Below are 24,145 nucleotides of genomic sequence, written 5' to 3'. Positions count from 1 at the left end.
CGCGAGCTGCGGTTTGGTGAAGGGCTTCCCACTTGCCCTCAGGTATACAGGACCAGGCGTGGGGGGTTGAGGGGCTGGGGACAGTCTGTGAGTCCCCGGAGGCTGAAGGAACTTTTGCGCCCTCAGGGAAGGCCCAGATTTCCAGAGTTTCCCATTATCAGAGGAAGGGCGGGGAGAGAAGGATTCAAAACTCTTTGGCGCAGCGGGGAGGGGGGGGGGCCAAATTCCACGCCATCGGTTGCCTTCTACATACATACATACATGTAAGTTGGCTGTTTTGTGCTTTAAATTGTTTTTCAAATGCGACAGGGTTGGATTTCTGTGTGTGTCTAGGAAGTAAAACCAGCCTAAGATGTGGGCTCTTGGGCCCGCCGGTTTGGCACCCAGTCTCCACGGGAAGGTACAGGCCACCTGCTCCCTGTTGGCTGTGACCTGGCATCATCAAGAGAAAGTCTCTCCTTTGGAGCCATAAGTGCGGCTTCCTTCTCATATACCTGCAGCACCTGGTCTGGAGAGCCTAAAGGTGTCCCGCCCCCGCCCAAGGAAAGGCAGCCCCCCAGGGGAGGCAGAAGTTGAACCAGAAAGGGGTCACTGCAGCAGTTTTCCCGTGAGCAGCTTTGGCCTTGGGGATGGTTGCACCTCTTCAAAGGCATGGACGGTCGGGAGGCACCTGGAGTCCCAGCCATGCCTAGAGTTCCTGCTTCTGGGCCTGGACTTTGGTGGGTAGAGATGAGTTTTGACTTGCCTTAGAAGGGCAGGCGGCTCTCCAGATGGGCTTGAGCACCCACTGTGACTTCCAGAGTCAGGACTGTGGCTTCCAGAGTCAGGACTGCGGGTAGAAAGCTGGTTATTGCTTTTGCCTTCATTGCCCAACCTGGCGGATGGCAGCAGCTTTGCGAACCGAGGCAAGCTCTGTACACAACCTTGAAGGGACACTCAGATTTAGATGTTACAAACCCAAACAGCAGATTTCAGGGATACACAGAAGCCTAGATGCTCCGGTACACACGGACAACCAAGAAAAGACACCCCCAACCACGGCAGGGCGATACACATGCTGTTGTTTCCCTCCCTTTAAAGCCGGGGACTCACAAGGTCTTAGTCTAAGCCTCTCCTCTGGGAGGGGTGATTTTCTGCTGTAGTCTCTGAGGAGACACCCCAGCTTTTATTCCAGACCTAGATGGAGCAGAGAGGTACTGGTGAGGGAGGAAGGAGAGGAACCAGCTAATCCCAAACCCAATGGCCCCTGCGGGCACAGGGGCAAGAAGCCCAGAGCTATCAGAGAGGCTCAGGAAGGGGGGGGGGGGCACGGCTTTGCTACTTGTTGCTGGAGGCACCGGCGGCCGAGCGGCCGCTCCCTCACAGCACAGGCAACCGAGGCCCAGGAGACAAAACGCCCCAAATGAGCTGGTCAAACATTTGTACAACTTTTCCAGCTTTTACAAAGAAGGCCTTCTCTACACAATCTACACTTGGAGATGAACTTGGGAGACAAAGCCTGGAGAGTCCATTGAAACTCACACTTTAGCTCGGCCCAGACAAAGCTCCAGCTCGAAGCAGCTTGATGTGAACAAAGGAAGGCAACCTTTTTATAATTCAAGGAGAAAAGAAGAGAAAACAGCCCCACAAAGGGCTGAGAATAGACATTATGGGCTTGCAATGAGGGATGAATTATTCAATGAGCTCCAATAGTTGCTGCGCCAGGAAGTTTTATGGACTCTCCAGCGTGGAAAAAGTGGCTATTTCACCTACAAAATGTTTCTAGTCTTTTGGGCCGTCTAGCTGGGCCGGCTGCCATTCAAGGGCGATTGCTACCAGTTTTAAAATCAGAGTATTCTCCCCAGCGGGGGCTGTGCCGTTGAAAACACACACACTCCGCGGAGGCTGAAGCCTAATTTAATTTGGGGTTGTCAGAGAGGATACAGCGACCGTTTCTTTAGCGGCTCTAGCTCCCTTTCCAGATAAGCCCTGGAGGGCATATGGGGCCCAGAGAAAGGACAAGTGTAGGAGTGAAGTATAGTTTAAAGGGAAATCTAGGAACCTAAAAAAATTACCTCTGTTCTTTGGGCACCAAAAGTCATCGACTGCCCCCGCGTGTAAAACGGGATGAATGTTGATAAAGGGGTCTGAGTTCTCTGGGGGAGGGGGAGGAGGCTGGCCTAGAAAGGACCTTTGGGTGCTCTGAGCAGGGGACGCGCTCTCTCTGGAGGTTCCAGCTTCCTTGCGGGGCCGGGAAGGGGGGCGACGGAAGCTGAGACTGGCTTTCCAGGAGACGTCTTTCCGCTTGTCAGACTCGAGGGCACAGGAAGAGAGGCACCCTGAAAGAGGTCAGAACTGCCTTCGTTTTTCTCCAGCGTTTGGCCTTTCTTCTAGGTGACCCCCTTTACCTTCTCAACTTTCCCTCGTCCCTTGCCCAATCCAAGGGCGGCGCGGCGTGCTGACTCGGCTCGCTCAGGCCCTTGCGCCCTGGAGCGCACTAGACGCTGTGCAGCCCTCCTCCGTCCGTCCTTCCAGCTCCTTTGCCCGGGTGAAAGGAGAAAGCTGGGAGGCCGGGGGACAGCAAACCGCCCCCCATCCCCACCCCCACCCCGCTTGGTCCCGGCCCTCCGGCCAGCACCGTGATCGGAACAGGCGCAGTCGCAGGAGCCAAGCCCCGGTCGCAGCATCGGGGGCTGTGGGCACAGCCTCCGCCGCGGCCACTCAATGGGCGCCTCTGTTCCTCCCCCAGCGCGGCGGAGCGGGCCCGCGGGCGCCGTCACAATGGGTCGGCCCCCACTCCTGCGCCCTGCGCCAAAGCGCCGCGCCGCGCCGCCCCCTCCCTTGCGCTCCGGCCGGCTCGAAGCTTAGCTCGCCGGGCTGCAGCCGACTCAATTGCCTCCTTTATGTCCTTCTCACTTTCATCTAGACACAGCCCGCCTCCCCCCCTTCTTCTCCTTTTTTCCCCCCTCTCTTGCCTGAGGCTCACATTAGTGAAATTTCTGCAGCCTCCCCCCATTTTTTTCTTATTTTAAAGAAAGCCCTTAACACAAAAGCAGTGACTAATCAATAGAAAGTGCTCCTTCATCATCTCCTCCTCCTCCTCCTCCTCCTCCTCCTCCTCCTCCTCCTCCTCCTCCTCCCTCCCTCCCTCCCCCCTCCTCCTCCTCCAGCAGGGTGACGCTTTTCCTGTTTGTGAGTTTTGGGAAACATTTTTGCTTTGTGCCGTAATGGAATTAGAGGACAGATGAGGACTGTAAATGGACACGCGACGGCAAGACTCTCGCTTAAATATTTAGTTGCAACATTACAATTACCGACTTGTTGCAGAGGCTTTGATGTGGCAGTTCGGGAGTGCGGGGGGGGGGGGGGGGGGGAGAGGCCAGATTGCCCAATTGATGTTTTGATTGAGGCTGGAGATACACTTTCCTAGGACTTTCCTTTCCCGCTTTAAAAATCACTAGTGAGTGTGGGAGGTTTGCAACAGTTTCAAAGATTGAGCTCAGAGACCGCAAGCATAGGTCGGTTGGGGCTTATACTCCATTCATATCTCTCCCTTCCTATTTGACATTTATGAAAAGCAGGTCTGTGTGGTTTTGTTTGTTTGTTTGTTTGTTTGTTTGAGAAAGTAAAAGTGACCAAAGTTTTGCTCGTGTCCCTTTTTGTTTGAAACCTTGTGAGCTTTTCTGAAATAACTAGGACGCTGTCAGTTTTTCGGCGGGGCAGAAGCTAAAGCAAGTAAAAACGCACAGAAGTTTTAAAGGCCCTTGAAATATTTCGTTTCCAATGGAATCATGAAAAGAACACTTTATCATTGACGGGGGCGCTACTGAAGTCGAGAGGAACGAAGGCCATTTCTTCCCCCCGACTTAGCAAGGGAAGGACGTTTTGGCGCGAGTCAAAGCGGGGGAGGGGGGGAGGAACTTTCCCACAGACTGAAATCCCGGGGTATAAGATCTTAGGTTTGTGGCATCGGAACCTTTATTAAAGTGGACAGGCCACTCTCCAAGTCCGTTTGTCAGAATCCTCAATTTGACCCCAATGTCGCCTTCTAGTCTTTTGAGTGAAGTTTATGTTTTCTGAAGTCCTTAAAATACGCAACAAGGAAATAGCACCCATGTAAAAGTGTATTGGAAATATCAGCACTTGAATTAAATTAAAACACCAGGCTGGGTCCTTTTCAGGGACGTAATGGTAGCGATTTTCCTGTTGGAACGATGAGAGAGAGAGAGAGAGAGGGAGAGGGAGAGGGAGGGGGAGAGAAAGAAAGAAAGAAAACAAAAGAGGAAAGAAAAAAGAAAACCACCAGAGTTCAGATCTTTGAAGGTTTTTCTTTTTTGCTTGTTTGTTTGTTTGGCTGCTGTATGCTTACTTTCTGGCCTTATTGAAAACATGCAGATTTTCTAATTAATGCTTGAAATCGTATGTTTATTTTGGGGCTTGATTTGATTGTTGATAGCACCGGAACGGGGACTAGGGGCTTCAAGTGCGTAATAATTACTGAAGGGTCATTTAAGAGTCCCCAGGGCTTCGCAATAAAACCCACCGGGGCGGTGAGGCGGAACCAGCAAGTGCCCCGCGGTTCAGGAGAGTGGGATATGTGGAAATCAATCAGGTGAATAGGAGCGTTGCCACTGAACTCAATTTCCATGAATAAATATGTTTTCAAGACAAAAAAAAAAAAAAAACCCTCCTAACCATAAGGTTAAATGTTTAAGCTGCGCATAAGTAAATAGCCAATGAAAGTTAAAAGTCGCAACATCAGCCCTAAACAAAGAGTGAGACAAAGTTTGTTCAGGACTGAGGACAGAGAAGGTTCAGTTCGGTGGGGTTCTAGACAGGTAACTTATTTATGTGGGTAAATAAAGATTAAAGAACCATTAAGAATGTACATATATAACTAACAAGACACTAACAGGCAATTAAGCAGTCAGTTTAATGCCTTATCTCACTGGCTGCTCTGGGGTTGTTTTACAACTAGGAATTAAAATCTGAAAAGGAAGTTTTCAGCAGCTCTGGCCAAATATTGATTAAGTAGCTGTTTGTTGATAGCATTGTTACGCATTAAAAGGCCGGGATCGCGGCCCCTCAGTGGCCATCTTCTATTGTGAGGGATTCTTAACCACAGAGATCAAAGCGGGATCATTTCAACTTATCTGTCTTGGAAAATCCTCCTTTTCCTCTGAAATCTCTAAGGAGGATTGGCCAAATTCTCTTTAAGAAATAGGAACCCAAACCAGTTACACGTCGTAGGTTTGTAGAGAAGAGATTCATGGGGTGTTTTTAATTATCCTATGGTGATTTCTTGTGTAGAGCTTAGGCTAAGATGGTGAATTTATCATCAAATAGATTCTCATTTTTGGAGGGTGGCCGGAGGCATGGCACCTACCATTCTCTCATCCCTAAATTTCTAAATGTGGAACTTGCTTTCGCCGAAGTTGCCCTCAAAGCTGGAAGGATGGAAAGGAAAGAGGTCAGATTTTTATGTAAAACTAGGTGAGGACTAGTTAAATACCCAGGAATCTGGGAGTTACACTAAGTATGTTTCTCGACATGTGCTTCTATATTTTTTGTTTACATGAGTCTCATGCATATTTTTAACCCTCTATAATGTAGGAGTCGATACGTATTTGTGTATAGTTTGTGCATCGTTGGAGTTTATTTATAAGTTGCTCACTATGAATTATGCTGGCAGTAAACTATATCCAGTTGCGCAAAGTAAAGACTTATTTGTCCAATGGATTACACTTTCTAGAGTCATCAGAATTTGAGATAATAGCACAACCTCCCAATTCTTATTCAGCCCTTCTGTTTAATGCTAGGAAAAAAATTTCCCTGAATGATTTTATGACTTTTTGGCTGTTGATGTTTAGATGAACTATTAGACTTTTTTTTTTAAGTTTAAGAATTCAACATATCTAGATAAATTTTTCTTTTATTATGAGAGTTAAAATTCCTGCAAGACCTTTTTTAGAAATACCATCTCTGTGCTTAATTTGCAAATTCCAACAAATCACTCTGAGGTTGTGAAATTTATGCCAGACTCAGGCTTTGGCTATTCAAATATGCATCATGGATCTGTCTTTCTGAATCTTCTTCTCTGGTTGTGTTCATTGAAGTCCTAAATAATTGTGCATAGGGCTTTATTTTATTTTATTTTGTTTTTATTCTTTCTTACTCACTCTTGAACAAGATGAGTCTTGATGTACAGAATTACTAGTGGATATTTTCTATTCTATTATCATCTCCCAATTAATTAATAACCTACCTGTGCTCAAATGTTCTTTGATGTAGTCCCAATCATTCAGTGTAGAGCAACTGCCTGAAATAGATTAAGCTGGAAGTGTGAGTCAGCTCAGATCTGTTATGGTTACCCTGTCCTGGGTCCAGATGCAGCATTAGGGCGTTCTTTGTTGCATACGTCATATGTGCATGTATATGAAATATACATATGGAGCTTAAGTGACTGTTCCCTCTTGGGTATCAGGCTATGTATTCCTATACTGTGAAGGCGGGGGGCAGCAGAATCGAGCTCCAAACTGGGTCTGATCTCAGTACCAAGGCAGAATTCCTGATATGAGAATTGGCTTGTGTCAATTATATCTCAATCAAGTTGGGGGGAAAAATACATTTTTATATTATTGTAAAAAAAAAAAAAAAAAAAAGGATGGGTTGCCTTTCACCGAGGAACTATGATCAGAGAAAGTGGAAGGGAATTTCAGAAGTTGTCTTTCTCTTGGAAGATGCACAGCAAATCAGGAACAGAGGACCATCTTCTGCTCTATTGGGAAAGATTTTCTTGCCCTGTACCTGCCAGTCTCTGGTGGAGAGGGTCACAGTGCACCTTTCAGCTCTGCCTTGTGGTGTCGGGCCAAACACTGAGCCTCAAAAGCATGGAACTTTTGCTGGAATCAAGACCTCTGTCTTCTAAGAAATCTTTCTCTCAAATTATCTGTATTAGGATTATGCTCCCCAAACATATAATTTCCAGTTTGTTACTGGAACACGCACAGTTATCAAAATGCCCATTAATATTATAAAACATATGTTCAGGGGAGAGGAGTTAGAAACGTCATCATTGTCAGAAGCAGATATGAAAACCATGCAAAGCAGTTGCTGAGGACACTTGAGGAAAGGTTTTATGAATTCGTATCTTCAATGTTGGTTTTCCTTCCTTCCTGATAAAAACTAAGACTAACAGACTTCTGCTATGGAAGTGACCACTTCTCTTTAAGGTAGAAGAAAGTGCCTCATCATAAAGGGTGATGCAATGCACATTTCTCCTAAGAAGGGCAATCTTGAGAAAGAGTTTTATCCTGCACATTGCATGTAGCAAAGTTTGTAGCATTTTGATTTTTGTTGCAGGACTTTAAGTAAACAACAACAAAGAAACTCTTCTCGTTGGGGTGAAGCAACTTGATCAAAGTAGTCTTGAGTTTTTATGTCCTCCTTACTGCAGTGATTGAGGAATCAATCTCCCTCAGTAAAACAAGTTAGAAGACATGACAGGCAACAAGAAGCTAGCTGTATATTTGTCTCCTTCAACTATATTTTGGGATTTTGTGACTATATGTACTTTCTTTGGCCAGATTCAATGCATCTACAACAGTATATTAACATAAAATCTCAGTTCTAGGGGGGTAATCAATGGATTCCATTTAAAAATAGCTGTTCAAAACGCTTTGTGACGAGGATAGGAGAGACTTTTCTTGGCTGAGGGAGAGGAAATACCACTAATTTTCAGCATTAACAAATGTCCAGGGTCATATTGGGAATTCAAATAGTATAGTTTTACGGAGGCTTAAATGTAAATTTTCAGAATTTTTATGATCGGCTGGTAGGCATATTTCTGGAAACTGCCGCAGAATTAAATGTCCTTGCTTTTATGTCGTTAGATGGAAATAATAAGTAAGTTAGGGTAGAATAGTTAAGAAGAGAAAGTTAATTGCTGTGCAATTAAACCAATGGGATTGGTTTGGTTTTTAATGTACTTTTATAGTAAATATTTACATGGTCACGCACAAATTTGCATTTTTAATAGAAAGCTTGCATTTGTAGGCTGGTGATTTTATAGGTACACAGCAATGCTAATAGTACAGTCAATATATACCCTTCTTATCTATGTTTTTTGGCAAACCCTAATATAGACATGACTTATCCAGTCGACAGGCACTTGGGCATTGTATGGGGATATTAATATCTTCCTTATTTTCCTTATAGGGCTTATCTTTTTTAAAAAAACATTTTTTAAATGTTTATTTTTGAGAGAGAGAGAGAGAGAGAGAGAGAGCGAGCACAAGCAAGGGAGGGGAAGAGAGAGAGAGAGGGAGACACAGAATCTGAAGCAGGCTCCAGGCTCTGAGCTGTTATCGCAGAGCCTGAGGCAAGGCTCAAACCCACAAACTGTGAGATCATGACCTGAGCGAAAGTCAGATGCTTAACCAACTGAGTCACCCAGGCACCCCCAAAAGCATTTTATTTTTAAATAACTGTAGACTTATGGAGTCTGTCTTCAAACATATTAAAGTTTGGCCAGTTTTCAAATATATTACCATGATTAAGAAAATCTTGGCTAATGTGTGTGTGTGTGTGTGTGTGCGTGCGAGAGTGCGCGCGCGCGCGTGTGTGTGTGTGTGTGTGTGTCTCAGTTACCATGGTTGAGCTTAACCTGAACTAAAGAAAATTAATTGGTCCAATTCATTTTGTTATAAGAAAAGCAACAGGTTTCTTCTTTTTGAATTCCTACTTGGCCAGTTTCCTGATTGTTTCTTGTATGTTCTGACTTAATCACACCCAAAGTCCTCTTTCCTGCCTTTGCTTGCATTGTAAGAGCCCAGTACCCAAGGTAAAAAGGGTTCTTGCCTCCCTTATTTTACTCTAAAATTGAGACCAACCACACTTCAGGTGTGATCCTCTTGAACTTCGGCTTTGAAGTCTATAAGATGGGGCACATCATACTACTTTCCCAGGGTGATATGAGAAGAAAATGAGAAAATGCAAGTTATGTGCAAATTACACGTATGATAGGAACACTCAAAATCTTGGGGGAGAAAACCTTCTGAATGTGCAGAAAATGACCAGCCTGCTGGCAGATGGGCTCTGCCCAAAGGCAGATAAAAGCTTAATTCAGGGCTTAGGAGCAACAATGAAGAAACACACACACACACACACACACACACACACACACACGCACGCACACAGAGTCCACTTTCACTGAGTCAAAAAGATTGAGTTTGTAAGCCACTATTTAATGTAACAGATTTTATTGTCTTAATAGATAACAAAAATAACAAAATTCTAAAGCCATTCACTGAGATGTCAAAAGATATTTCTAAATTATGTTTTTCTCCTAGTTCTACAAAGATTACTTTTCTCTCTTAGATTCACTTGGCTCTTTAAGAGTCCTCCATATCAAACTTTTCTTCGATTTTTTTTTTTTTTTGCACAAGTTCCTTTCTCTCCAGAGATTGACAAACAAGTTGTTGTTTGAAAATCAGTCTCATACATGCATTCTTACTTGTGAAATTCTGTTGCAATGCTGCATTTTCCGGAATTGGTCTTGCATCATCTCTCATTCTGTCTGTCCCCTCTTCAGCCCCCTCCGTGTTCTTAAATATCTCCTTAGCTCTGCACGTGAGATTTTGTGCATTCTTCTTTCTTTGTGCATCATTCTTCTTAACCCCTCTCCTATCAAATTCGAGTTCAGAAATATTAACGAAACTTTCCAAAATAGCATTCGTGAAGTTGGAGGATACATTTCGGTGACCTTTCTATTCGATTTCCCTCCATCCAGTTCCCCGAGCTCGGGAACTTGTGTGTTGTGTTTTCCTGGGTGCGGGGTGCCGTTTGGAGAGTTGAAAACAAAGTAGCCTGGCTTGTGAGGCTTGGGGGGAGGGGGCTGGAGAGCTCCTGGCCTGCGTTTCCCCTGCTGGAGCGCCTTGCTGGTGCAGCCACTGCAGAAAAGGAAGGTTGTTTTCTTATCCCCGCATGCACTGGTCTGACCTGTCTCCGAAATAGGTCAGGCTGGGGCACAGCCAGTTTATGCAGCTGTTGGGGCTTAGGCGTCCCGGCAGGCGGCCCCCAGTGAACTGATAAAAATTCGCTGGCCAGCCATTGGGCCTTCCTTCTGGACTGTGCTGCACCCCTGCGCCCCCCCCCCCCCGAAGGCTTTTAGATGCAAGAAGACTCCTGGATTATGGGGGCCAGCTCTCAGCCTCAAAAGGGAAGCGTTCTTTTATTCTGGGGATTGTACTCTTGTTGATGCAAACATTCAAAAGAAATATATACTTTGTCAGATTTCATTTTTAAATCGTCCCATTTACTTTGACTGAGTAAAGCATTCACTCTGTGCCTAATTCCAAAGATACAGAAGGATTTACAGGAACAGGTGTTAATAGGTTTTCTTCCCATCTATGTCCCTCAGTATCTTGGTCACCCCTCTAGAGAGTCTACACATAAATAATTACATTGCTCTCTCTCTTTAAAAAATATTCTCCCTCCTTTTGCACAAATGGTAGCTCACGATAGAAAGTATTCTGTGCCTTGCTTTTTTTTTCTTTCCATTTGAGACTATATCTCAGCAATTACTCCACATCAGGGTCTGATGGTCTCCACAGCCTTTTGTATAGCTGTATAATATTCCATTGCGATGGCAAAAGGTGATTTATTTAGCATTAGATAGTTTCCAATCTAACATGTGTGAGTTTATTTATAAAATAATTCCTCCATGGTAGGGACAAAGAGAAAGTGTTTGCAACTTTGGTGGCTTTGGTGGAATTTTAGTACTGTGTCGAGAACAAATCATGGGATACTTAGCGTGGAACAGGAGCATGCTGGCTACGTGCACGAGAGAAATGAAACAGTTTTCTCTACCACTGTATGTTTATAGGAGCCGAGATTTTGAAATTTCTGCTTAGGAAGTTGGTCTTCCAATAGCGACTACACTCTGGAAATTTCCTCTACTCTCTTTTTGTTCCAAATGGAGAAATCTCTAAATCCCAGGAAAGCTGTTTTCTTTGACTTTTTGGTTCCTCTTTTTTTTTCTTTTAAAAAAAAATTTTTTTTAACGTTTATTTACTTTTGAGACAGAGACAGAGCATGAACGGGGGAGGGTCAGAGAGAGAGAGGGAGACACTGAATCTGAAACAGGCTCCAGGCTCTGAGCTGTCAGCACAGAGCCCGACACGGGGCTCAAACTCACGGACTGCGAGATCATGGCCTGAGCCGAAGTCAGACACTTAACTGACTGAGCCACCCAGGTGCCCCTCCTCTTTTTTTCTTATCTACTGTTCGCTTCACTCCCCACCCCCGTCATTTATTAACATATTTATGTTAAGCCTTCTTAGTTATTTTTCCTTCTGGGCTGGAAAAACTATGGATAATTTTATAACAATTTAGTGGCAACTTATCCTGATGGTTTAGTTACGAAAGAGAAGTTGTCTTTCAGGGTCACCAAATTCGGTTTGAACTAGTAAGAGAGCAGGTCATGAATAGTAAAACACGTCTTGTATTTCTGATTCTTGAGACGGGCTGGCCCGGTGCTCTCGGGGGTTTCTCGAGTTTGGGAAAGGCTGATTTTTAATTTTGCAAACTCTTAAGGGGCATGTATCCATTCCCTCCTATGCACAAAGGACTTTTTATGTTTTTGCACATACCTCGCCTCCCTCAAATCATTTCAGCCTATTTTCCCTTCAATCTGATGCCCAGGAATTCAGTTGTTGATGCTGTTAAGTACCTGGCTTACCTAAGCTGGAAGTCCGAGTCTGTGAAATGAGCCAGAGAGAGCTGTGTTCCAACCCTATGAGAAAAACAACCCGCTGCAAACCCTCTTGGGAAAACTGAAGATGTGAGCGCCAATAAATGTTATGAAGTGAAGGTTTCGAGTCATTCCTTTTTAGGAATGGGCCTTGCAGAAATGGGAGAATAAGCTAGGAGCTAGGATTTGCTTTTGAGAATCAAAATCTTGATTTGGTTAAAAAAACAAACATTACCGAGAAACAGAACCCGTCTTCTTTCTTGACCGTTCTTGCCGCCCGTCCCCAGAGCACGGTTGTGCCAGGCAGTGGCAGGAAGGTGAGTTCTCCTGCTAGAACTTTTGTGTGTGCTTCGACAGAACGCAGCTAGGGGGATCCTCTCGGTCCTCTCCCTGCTTCCTCTCTGACTTGCTTATGGAAATCTAAAGGAGTCAGTTTGAACATGCAAACAGGCCTGGTGTCCAGAGTATCTGTGAAGAGCTGAGAAGAATCAGAAGCAGCTTTTTTTCCCCTGCCCTCTCCCAGCTCGGTGCGTAATTTGGATCGAATCAGGCCCATAATTTGTGACATCTGATTACTCCCGGCAAAAGTAGGCAACTCTCCACATAGGATGGGTGCTGGGGGGTGGGGGTGGGGGTGGCTAGGGAGGGGTTAAGTTTGAAGAAATGTTGATTTGTTTGTCAGATTGCTGTGACGTTCCCAACAGAAATTTAGACCCCAGGAAAGATGCGGTTTTCAGAGCTGTGTCGGCAGAGTAACCGAACTTGAGATACTTGACGCGTCTTTACACGGTTCTCATCCGCACAGGTACGGGGAGAACATTCTCCAGCGGGCTGGCTCAGGGTCAGCGAGCAGGGATTTTGGTGGGAGAGCAGCTCCCTCTTCTGATTTGTACGTTTGCCATTTTTTTTTTTTCAATAAAAAGGGACCCATGAATTCATTAGGGGAAATACTTCAACTTTCCATTTCGTGATTCCCAAGTCAATGGGACCTCAGGGTCCGGAATCATTGGTTCAATCTGAAAAATGTTGGAACTTCTAACATCTTCTCAGACCATTTCTAAAAGGGGCTGGGAGTCCATTTCAGGAAGTCCAGCAAATAAATGGGGTCTCCTCACGGTGCCTCCGGCAGACTAGCAACATGCCAGAGAGGAATATGACTTGGGAAGCCATCCAGTGTGGAAACTTTCCAGGCGGTAGGCTTGCTTGGCTTTTGTGCAGACAGGGCACATCCGGGGTTTGTGTGCGCGCGACACACGTTTGTCAGAGGGCGGCAGAAAGGCAACTTCTATGGTTTCTTCCTGGAAGCCAATGTCTGCTTGTGGTCACTGGCCCTGCCAAGCTCTGAATACTTGCTGAATTTTTGTCTGAAAAAAAGATGGCAAACGGAAGACTGGGATCTCAGCATCAGGTCAGACACTACAAAGAGCCAGGCTGAAGAGTCCAGGGCTTAGGGGGGATGCTGGGTATTGGCACCCCCCCCCCCCAAACACACACTGGGGGTTGGGTTCCAAGATGGAGGCCAGGCTGGAAAGTCAACTGGCCTACTTGGGATTTAGCTTCTGGGCTCTTCTCGGGGAACTTTCTGGGCCCTGAATCCTCAGTGTCTTTTTCTTCCCTGTGGAAAGTTGTCAGCTGGTGTGTCTCAGGCCATTCCTGAGCCGAAAGCCAGTTGGTGGCTGGGAAGGCCGCCTCACCTTGTGTCCCTCAGAGGCTCATGTGGTGGTCAGTAGAGGGTGGGGACATACAACTCTTGTGCAGATGGGAGCAAGTCCTCATTACCTGGTGCACTTGTGTCATGGGGTCTGTCCTTTTTTAGGGAAGTTGAAACTAAGTCCCTGAACAGGCTTTTCTTTCTTTTCTTTTAATGTTTATTTTTGACAGAGACAGAGCATGAGCAGGGGAGGGGCAGAGAGAGAGGGAGACACAGAATCTGAACCAGGCTCCAGGCTCCGAGCTGGCAGCACAGAGCCCGACGCGGGGCTCGAACCCACGAACCATGAGATCATGACCTGAGCCGAAGTCGGACGCTCAACCGACTGAGCCACACAGGCGCCCCTAACGGGCTTTTATTTCTAATGGGGTATTAGCATATCCTTGGGCAGATAAGGAGAGGAACAATTTCCCTATTACAAAATACAAATGACACAGAGCACCAAATTTGGTCTGAATTTGGTTTGCTAACTTTATCATTTTATTGAATTACTATAATTTAATGTTACTAGTTTAACAATTTTCCCCCGGAAATGAATCCTTTTTATTTTTTCCTTTAGTTGAAGACCCAAATTAAATTCATTAGGAAGGACAATGACAATCTTTCACGTTGCAATTCCTGGTACTTGGAAAATCCTTTTGGAAAAGCTTCAGGAAAAATAGAACTGTCACTCAAACTGTAGTGTATAAGAAATGATATTACCGGAACAAGTTTGGGCCTTTTACAGGGATGTTTGGAAATCTCCCTACCCCAATGCTCTGCCTTTCAAATCTTTTGAAAATGTTTCCCCCCATTTTCCTTTCACAAAGGGCTCTCTGGGCTGACCAGGGGTAAAAAGAGGGAGGTCGGTCTTGGATGTCGTCTCCTCTCCTTCCCTGTGTCCCCCACCCCTTGTCCTATTTCCACCAACTCTTCCTCGTTCACATCGAGACTTCAACCCATTACCTCTTCCTGGGATGTTGGTAGTTTCCAGAAGGACCCTGGGAGCTGATAACCTAGCGTGGAAGAAAGAAACTCTAGTGGTAGAATTCCAGGTGTCCGAGTAGGAAGGACATTTTTGTGGGGGTTGGGGGCAAGGGATGGGTTTCTGGTGCCCCTCAGTCACACCCCTGTGGATCCTCTCTTCACTGTGAGTGGTGAGACTCGTTCTGAAATGAGGGAGCTTCTTGCTGGTGAGTATGGCCTGCCCGGGTGTGGTACACCACTGAGCTATCCAGGAGGAGGCAGGTCCAGGTAGGGCCGAGAGCATTCTCCATCGCAGGTAGATTTTCCACACTTCCTGGGTGCCAGGGAAGGGCCTTGGCTTGTGTCCTTTGGACTTCCTGAAGAACAGAAAGGGTCTGTTCTGGCCTAGAGCCACAGGCGTGGAGGGCACTGAGGGGCCTATCTTGCCTCAGAGCTCAAAACCCTCCTAAGGAACAGACATCTGACCTGAGCTCTTACGCTTTTAGTGCCACCTGGACAGATGGCAGAGGTCAGAAGAAGTGAGGCTCCCTCCTCTAGAGGACTAGGGCCCAAGGGGCAGCCATGATGGATCCACTGGCTGGGAAAGCTTCCGGCAAGTGCACTGAAGCACTTCTAGGAATCTTCTGGATGGCCAGAGACTCCTAGACTCTCAGTACTGGAGTCCTGGAGAGCCTCAGCAACACGTTGCTTTGGAGAACGTATGCTGTGAGCGCCTCAGGGGAACAGCTGGGATTTATTGCATCCATGAAATATGGGGTTCAGAAATAGCCTGTCATGTTTGTGGACTATTAACTGACGACCCTGGATTCCTGCTGAGCCCCCAAAGTGGGGGCTTGATCACTCAGACTTGATCGACCTTTTACAAGTGTTAGGTAATGACAGCAGGCACAAGCACGTAGAAACAGTCTACGTCTTCCCCAGGCCTCCTCAGGTGGAGGATAAAAGACGAGTCCTTGTCAGAGAGGTGAGCTTATCATACAGTGAATGAACCTTGAGTTCCGGGGCTCCTCACCTGCGTGGGCCCTTGCAGGCTCTGGAAGGGTACCTACAGCGTCTTCATGCCATTAGGTTTTTGGCAAATGGTGCAAAATTAAGGTCTGTTCGTATTTACTGCTCAGAAGGGGCTCCCTCAACTATAAAAGCTTCAGATCCCTCAAAGCTGTGTTTATCCTTGTGCTTGCTTAGTTTCAGGTGGGAAAGGTAGAAGTGAGCAGAGATGGTCCCTGAGCATGGAGACGGCCTGGTACACCTGTGTGAGAGCAAAATAGTAGTAGTAGTAGTAGTAATAATAATAATAATAATAATACTCAATTTCCCTCCACTGTGTCTTAGGCCTTAGAGTTGGCCGGGATGCTTCCTCATTTCTCATGCCTTATCCTGTTTACTTAGGGGACCAAAGTCTGAGCTACTGAGAGTTTACCTATGTGGCCCTGATATCGCACAGCATCTTAGGTCCTTGCAGGGAGCCCCTTAGAGGGATCCTGGACAGATTCCTTACCAGAAGATGAGGAACATCCATCTACTCCCTGGACACAGGGAGGTGGGCAAGAGCCCCAGTTTTGGGGGGGGGGAGGGCTTTGATTTCCTCAGCTGTAGAAGTTGGATTAGGCAGTTTTTAGATGTTTCTTGTAGGTCTCCAAAACCATTGCTATGACCAGGTCGCTTTCCCTCTCTGGGCCTCATTCTCCTTTCCTCCGAGCACAGAGGCATTGGCGAGGTGAAGGGTATGGTCTGTCCCAGCTCTGGCAGGACGTGGTGGCTCCGGCCACGTGTCACGTCTGTTCTCAGCAGACTCTGCCGGGAGCCCCAGGCAGCTGTTTGAAGAAACAGTGGGGCCTCTGGGCAGCCGGAGAATCAGGGCAAGGATGTCTTAGAAGGCGAGGAACTCCTATCTGTCTCATCTGTGGAAAGAAGGATTCCAGGTGCTGGAACGGTGAGGGTGGGAACAGAAGCTTGCTGTACTGTTGAACAGGTGGACCCACTGGCTCTTCCCCATCCACGTGGGGCAGTGCACGGTTTCTTGTACCTCCTGTCAAAACTGTGGCTTCCAGAAGCGTCTGGAAACCCCTGGGGATATTATTTGGAGAGCTTCCCTTTAAGCTAGAGTTGCTGAAGCAGGACAGTAACATTCCCCCTTTCAAATCGTCTGTGTCTGGACATATTTTCCTGTGACCAGAGAGGGACACGTGAGATTTCTGGTAGCTGACCAAGTCAGAGCTGGAAACTGGACTTGAGGAGAGAGAATCAGACAATGGTGCGTTCACTTCATCTGATTCTGCTGTCGTATTTTAAACATAAATTAACTCCCCCATCAGTAGTTGTCAAAAAGTAAATCAGATAAAGTGGCTTTTTTTTGCCTTGGGTTAAAAGACACGCATAGACACTCGTGAATTAAAAAAAAATCATATTTGAATCAATTAAATTTTTTCATGCATAGTAGAGTTTGAGAGAAAACTCAAAGATTAAACAGTATATAATTTCAAATCCGAAAACTTTTGTTGTTTTTGCAAGGCCTTTGCAATTAAGCGTTTTAGAAATTTGAAAAGAATGTAAGAAATAATTTTCTTGCATTGAAAACAATTCAAGGCAAGATGTCATAGCCTATCAAGACGAGATTTGAATTTTTTTTTTCTCTTCAATGTTTTATTCTTTTATTTTTGCGGAAGAAAATTATTTGAGGAGTCAACATCTACCTATTGACTTTATAGGTCTATATTCTGAAAATAGACAATGAATCATTCAAATATGGTGAACCTTCACTGCAGAGGCAAAATGACAAAGCTAACAATGTAAAATGCATTGTGAAAATTTATTTTTTGAAGAATTTTTAGAGCATGAAAATATCCAGACTAATCTCTGCATGCATCATTTTTCTTACGTATCTGATAATCTATGGCTCAAGGTTTGTTGAGGCTTTCCTTATCTTAAACAAATAGGTTTGTGGAAACACGTGTGAGCAAATAGTGCTACAAAATATCAACTAATCTTCTGAAATAGAAGCTGAACGTTATAAAATGAGAACATCAGGAAGGGGAACTCTACCCCTTTATACATTCAGAATAATAAGAACTACTGTTTACCATACGAAAGAGTTTGTTTCTATTTTTCTTAGTCATTATCCTGTAGTCGGATCCAATGTATTGCGATTTTGAACTTTGAATCGCAAATGAAAATTTTTATGTGATAAGAGAGAAAGTCACCACTTGACCTGCAGATTAAAGAAGAAATCTGATCTTAGCTACTCTTGGCCAACATTAGAATTTTTGTTGAGTAACTCCATACAAATCAAAACAATTCAGGTTGTCGACTCCCCTTTCCGTATCCATAAGCCAACCTCTGACTTACGCTGCCCACGAACTGCACTCCCAGCAGGTTTGAAGAAGTTGATTTGGTGAGTTATGGCATATATTTGTTTAATATAGTTTGAATAGTAAGATAACCACATAACTTTTAGAACGGCAGGCATTTATAATGCGTTGCCAAGTTTGGGGTGGTGAGCAGTGCTCGATCTAGTATTTGATTTCCTCCACTTACTTTCTTTCATGTTTTCTTAGGGAAGTGCTAGCAAGATTCGAGATTCGGAGACGAGTTGCCATTCTATTTAACTGTATGAAAACATTAAAGCATTTTAGGGAATGCAGGAATACATATGCTTCAGGTTAAAATATTGAGACATCTTGGATATTTTAATAATATTTCCACTATAAAGTAGCAAGAGCAGACTTATTTTTTAACTTCCTTTAGACAGGAGGTTACATTCGTTGATTAAAGTAATTTGAACACTTTGGAAGAACACTTCAACTTTCTTGTGGTGAGGCATTTACTGTTTTCTGCTGTGCTATTAAAAGAGGTGTTTTGTTTGTTTGTTTGTTTGTTTCTCAGTAGAGTGCTATTATGGTTGTTTTGTGATTGCTCAGAGGGATTTTAAAGTCAGTGTGAATACAGATTGATATTCACTGAAGAAATGAAATCAAATGCTACAGCTAACCGTAGAGTGACAGTCTATAACATACAAGGTAGGGATGCATTTCGCTGAAATTATTTATGTTACCGAGGCTGAAAGACTTTGTTGTACAGTTCATGTTGGGTGCTTGAGATTAAAAATATCCGTTTAGGATTTGGAGAAAATGAAAGTGTTGCCGTGTGCAAGGAGAGGGGCTAGCTGAGCAGAAAACGTTCTAGAGAGAACTTATTCTGAACGTTCTTCAAACGCTGCGGATACCGTCTATTTCATTTCTCAAGGTCCTTTGTGAAGTTGATTTCTCGCATTAGGATTAAAAAAGTAATTTCCCTAGAAAGCAAATAAACGCCAAAGTCCAAATGCGCTAGCAGGGCAGATTACAATTTAGGCTCGCTTTTATTCAAACGATGGGAATTTTCTAACAAAGGGAATGAGTTGACGAACAAATTGAAGAAATTATAACACCTACTTTGTCGTATTGTGGTTGAACTTTTATTCTCTCATAGTCCCAAGGGCTGCCAGATTACCTAAAAAGAACAATGAGTTTCTCAACAGAAAATTTAAAAAAAGAAAGAAAGGAAAAGAAATTACCGAGGGATGCTGTAACTTACAAAACAATTGTTCTTGCTAAGCTTTGTGCAGCTTTAAATACAACTGGATATTAATTCTATCAGACCCAGTTGACTTAAAAGCTACGATGGATCAGGAGCTGATTTTTGGCATTCCTTCATTTTTCCACTCTTTTGTTCACTTGACACACAGCTTTTGTACACTGGCTTTGCGGGAACCACTGGCGTGATCTCCGAACAATCTGTTCGAGGAGGAAAGGGCTCGTCCAACCAGCAGCCAGGGTTTTAATTAAATACTGTTCATCCTGCCTATCTCAAACAGCTGAAGAAATAGCTGTTGGCATAAAGGTATCAATGAACTTATGTTCTCTGGTGTTAATGGGGCCAAGAACCTTCTTGGCGCTTAAAAAGCAAGACGGAACAAAACGCACACAACGCACACACCCCACAGTCGTGTCATTATTATTTTTTAAGTTGAGAAGAATCACACCGAAGCAACAGTCCCGTTCTGCGGCGCTAGACTCTGTATCGTGTTGTAAGGGACGTGCAGGTTGAAAAATTATTTTGTTTATTAATTCAGGTTACACGTCCTGCCAGGCTGGCTGGACGAGAAAGGCAAGAGAGGTGTAAGTTTCAGCAGACACTGATTTGTGCTTATTACATCACAAAAGTCTATTTCTTTATCATGTTATCATTCGGTTAATAAAAATTAGCTACAATAACAGCATCAACTTAAAAACCCCTCAAAGTCCGGGGGATTTTCTTTCGCAATGAACACGAATACTGTTCAGAAATACAAACAGTCAAAGGATAACTTTAGGTCTGAAAGGGAAACCTGGCAAGGGTAATTGAATAAGCCTGGGTCCCTTGACTTTGTCATGGTGAGGGCAGTCAACATGTCATAATTAGGTTTATTGAGGGCCATTCCAACAATCTGCTCCTTTTCTTCCTGCCTTATTGTCCACAGCTAGGCAAATAGCCAGGGGACAAAAGGAATCAAGTGCTGACAAAACATGAAAGAGGAAAAAGATTTAGCTGCTTTTATCAAAGAAACTGAGAAGGACTTTGTGTAAATAAAATAAGCGACGGGCCATCCTGCATTTAGGCAATGCCGTTTTCATTAGAATTAATTCTTGACATATTGGAAGAGTTCCAAGGGAAGGATTTCTACTTCTGACAAGTTTAATTTGTAAATTAAAAACAGTTGGTTAAACATGAGCCTCCATCAACAAAACTTAACCAAAGCCATACACGGCCAAGGCCTAAGCAGGTGAAAAAGAAGATGACTTTGAAAACAGTCTTCCCCCAAATTATGCAAATTCTTATTACTTCATGACAACTGTTTCCCATTGAAGGCCTACAGCAGGATGTCTGCTCCTAGAGGTTTGTTTGGATCACATTTTCTTCCCCTCTAAGCCCCTTTAGTTGACATAACACTCACTCCGGGCTGGTTCTTGGGAAAAGTGGCGAGAGCGGAAGAGGTAGACTTCACGTGTGCTAAGAAGCCGAGCGAATGCGACTTTTGTAAGTCTGCAAATTGCAGGACGGGCTGCTCTGTTTGTTCTTCCCTGAAGGTGAGAGTTTCTTGCGAGCACGCTTCTGATTCCTAACGGGGGATAAAGGGTAGGAGCTGTGGCTGCTGTGTCTTCGGCACTAAATATTCATCAGATCTCCCGGGCCAGGTTGTCCGTGTGGAGGGTGGTGCGCAAAGCCAGCAAGCAGCTCAGCCCTGTGGTCATGAGTTGGTGAGAGAGGCAAAGTGCGAACCTTCAGGACAGAGGCCCAGCTGGCCTCTGGACAAGACTCCCGTTTACGTTTAGGAGAGCCCTTTAACAAAATAGCTATCTGTGACGTTGGGTGCGTTCCTGTTCCCGTGTTGGCACGTTGCAGGTTAAGCTTCAGAGAGGGGTGGTTCCCCCGGACCTGAGTTTCGGAAACTTCTTTTGTCAGCTGTGAATGGAAAGGTGGCTAGAGAAGAGAATGCTGGCATGAACCATCTGTCCCTTGGGAACACCGATTCTGCTGGAGTATCAAATGCCCCTGAGTTTGATGGAGAGTCACAGAGGAAATAAGAAACCCGTTACTCGGGCAGCGTTAAGGAGAAGACTGTTTAGATGTGAAAACTTCCCGATGCTTTCCTTCACCTGACACCAGGGCATATTCGAGATTCACACTGCTTCGTTCCTAGGGGCTTGACATGAAAGTGAAAACGTATTTTTCCCCCCATCTGAAAAAATAGAACGACATCAGGTAGTGGGTGTGAAAACACTTGTACGCGTAAAGCCCTGGATGCCTGTGAAGTATAATCATTACTATTGGCACTGCTATTATTGCTTCGTTTGAATGGAGCCAATCGATGGTTGCATCTGTATGAGGAAATTGAAATACATGGTCCAAACATTTCTCTTGTGGCCCATTAAGCTGGATTTGCAGTGTGTTGAAGTTTATTCCACTTGTGGCTGTCGGTAAAGAAACCAGAGCACGTTGGGCTGCCAAAATCTATTTCTGCACCAGATGTAACTGAGATTTCATGAAAGACATCGGAGTTAAATGACTGTACTTTCTGAGCCGGTCTACTCTCTTTACTAGCTGTGTGATCGAGGGAAACTCACTCGCCACCCTGAGCTGGGTTCTTCTGAGGTGGGACTGATGATATTTGCTCCACCAGCTCCAAGCATGGGAGGGAGGTATTAACGCCCTGAACACATTGGGAGTTCTGAACAGATATGAAGCATTATTTACTCCTAATCTGCTCCTTGCTTTTGTGCTTATTGAAACAAGATTTGGGAGCTGATTGAGTTGCCTTAATGCTTTCTGAGTACGGCCTAATAAGAATTAAGTGGATCTTCCTGTGGTCAGCCCAAAACAGAATTCCGTCCCTACGCGGGACTGAAGGGACCTAGTTGTTGAGATCACACTGCTTTACTGCAGAGCAGCACCCTGGTGCATTTCTGGTTGAAAAGCAGGATGGGAGAAAGTGCTGTTAGGGGTTTGGATCTGGGCAAAATAAGGCTTTGGATTTCCACATTGTTCTGATGCCTCTTGGCTCATGTCACAAGATTAGAAGGCCCAGCAGGCCAGGAAGGAGTTTCTCTGGAAGGAGTTGGAGATTTATGCAGATTGACTGCCTCTCTGACATTTATTTGCTGCCCTTTTCTCCCTCTGTTCTGGCAACTATGAACCAGAGGGACAAGCTCATGGAAAATAAGGCCAGTGAAGAGAAGGTGCTTTTGATTTCTTCAAAGATAAGCTCTCTCTCTCTCTTTCTCTTGACCTAGCAGTGGCAATTTTCTAAATTTTCTTAAATGTTTTTATTTATTTCTGAGACAGAGAGAGACAGAGCACAAGTGGGGGAGGGGCAGAGAGAGAGGGAGACACGGAATCCGAAGCAGGCTCCAGGCTCCGAGCTGTCGGCACAGAGCCCGACCGGGGCTCGAACTCACAGACTGTGAGATCATGACCTGACCCGAAGTCGGACGCGCAACCGACTGAGCCACCCCGGCGCCCCCGCAGTGGCAATTTTCTGCGCACGAATTCAAAATTGGCATCTCCCTTTCAGAGGCCGTTTGAACCATTTGAACAAGGACCTTCCTTGTTACGTCATGGAGAGTAAACTGAACTCTGTTTATCAGGCATCCGCGGGGGGGGGGGAGGGGGAGGAAAGTCCAGGGGATGGTCCAATGTTGCGTCTGCCAGAGGCCAGCCATCCATCCACTTTGTAGCCGGGCACCAAGGATGTTGTCTGAGCTTTAGTTAAGATGATAATTCACTGAGACTGAAATCCTTCCTTCAATCACCAGCCTCTCCAAAAGAAGAATGATGGAGAGGAGAAGCAAGGCTTACTCTTTCTCTATGATCACTTACGATTTGAGCAGTATTTTACCTTCTGTTGACCTCCGGTGCTGCTGATAGACTGAGTCTATTGTTGCAGCTACAGTATCACAAGGGGACAAATGAAGGCACCACCACATAGTGATTTCCCTGGGACAGATCTTGTCTACATCTAGAGATGACTGATAGAAGCGTTTTACTATTTTAGACTCAAACTAAATTCTCTGCGCTGGAAGGGTTAGTGAAGCATCAATCATTTCAACACAAATGTTCACATCCAAAGTAATTATGTCCGGAGCACTGGGACTTTTTTTTTTCTTTTTTTTTTTTCTTTTTTTGCGAAGGGTACGTGTTTTCCCCCCTACGTTTTAAAGTCTTAACATTTTACCTCGGTGTTACCAATGGCACAAAGCGAAAATACTTTATCTCCGGCCTGTTGTTAAGTCCCGCCCTTGGAATTTCAGTGTTGAAATATGGGATTAAAAATGGTGAATGGATTTGCTAACTACATACAGGGGTTTTTTTTTTTGCTGTTTTTTTTTTTTTAACGGATGTTTGGGAGGGGATGTGCGGCTCACGAATTTAGCCTTATTATTTATTTTATGTTGTCGCTGTTTGTAGACTTTTTTTTTGTATTTGTTTACTCTTGTTTGTTTGAACTAATCACTACTTAAGGTCTTTTCCTCCCCTTCCCCAAGCCTTTAGCTGCGGTGACCATTCAGGCATAAAAACGTGCTTATCTGCAAATGAATGGCAGCTCTTCGCTTCATTAAAGCCCCTTTCTCTTTTGGCACTCGCATTGTGACCCTTTGATATTAATTCAAAGGGCAATTAAAGAATGCGGCCCATCTTTGAAGTAAGGCATTCGGGGCAAGGGTAGGGATGAACCTGGGCCTCTGATGGACTGTGTGTATTCAACAGGCCTTTTCAAGGCAGTTTGAAGTGAGTCAAAGAAAATGGGCAGGAGAAGGTCAAAGAGAAAAAAGGGGCTAAAGAAACAGTCTGTATTTGTTCGGAGTATTAGCCAAGCAAACTGCAAATAGCAACAAAATGAAACAGTTAATAGAGCAGCCAGACAGAGCCATGTCAATCACTTAACTTGGACAGCATTAGGCCTACGGAGGCTCCCTCCGCTGTGTTACCTAATTATCTTGGGAAAGGCAGTAACTGGAAGTAATGGTATTGTATTTCTTTCTGCTTACTGCCCAGAAAAGGTGATAAATACTCACTGCTCCATAATTATGCAACATATATACATAAAGGAGGAGGAGGGGGTAGGAGGAGGCTGGAGGGGGGGCGGGGGCTGCATTGAAGTCGAGTTCCTAGTAAAAAGTCCGAATATGGCACAAATATGGGATTTTCAAACATTAGCATGC

General features: G+C 44.8%; 1 protein-coding gene across 1 annotated transcript in view; it reads left to right on the top strand.

Annotated features, from left to right (window-relative positions):
- Positions 1–24,145, top strand: part of PAX3 (paired box 3) — a 96,243-nt gene that overhangs the window by 5,014 nt on the left and 67,084 nt on the right. The gene's annotated exons all lie outside the window — the stretch shown is intronic.

Source organism: Acinonyx jubatus, chromosome C1 (assembly GCF_027475565.1).
Source record: "Acinonyx jubatus isolate Ajub_Pintada_27869175 chromosome C1, VMU_Ajub_asm_v1.0, whole genome shotgun sequence".
Taxonomy (NCBI): Eukaryota; Metazoa; Chordata; class Mammalia; order Carnivora; family Felidae; genus Acinonyx; species Acinonyx jubatus.
Note: the sequence above shows the minus strand (reverse complement) of the source record. Positions and strands in the feature narration are given on the sequence as shown.